Source organism: Camelina sativa, chromosome 18 (assembly GCF_000633955.1).
Source record: "Camelina sativa cultivar DH55 chromosome 18, Cs, whole genome shotgun sequence".
Classification (NCBI taxonomy): Eukaryota; Viridiplantae; Streptophyta; class Magnoliopsida; order Brassicales; family Brassicaceae; genus Camelina; species Camelina sativa.
Window position 1 is genome coordinate 17,340,388 of NC_025702.1, and position 444 is coordinate 17,340,831.

The window sequence follows — 444 nt, forward strand, 5'->3', positions numbered from 1 at the left end:
TTTTTTCTTAATTTACTAGAACAGTTTTAAGTTTATAATTGATCCTATATTGTTTCTATGGAAATTCCGAATTCAACAGTCCTAAACAAGTCTATCCAATTTGATATTAATGTTCATGCAACTCTAACAATTTATGCAATTATTGGTTCTTTAATACCCTATGCATAATCCGATTTCATTATGATGCATGAACAACCAAGTTTTAAATATCCTAGAACAATTAGATCAATATTTATCTTATGAGTCTAACAATTTAGTTCTAGGTTCTTATGCAACAATCAATCAAGCAAGCATAGACAATTAATCAATCAATCGGATTTTAAGCTTGATATATCTTGGTGCAATTCACAAACAATCTAACAGCCCTATGCATCCGATTTTAAAGTTTTACAGGAATAGGACTCTTAAGATTTGTTTGTTGTGTACTTGGATGTTTTAGGGTTC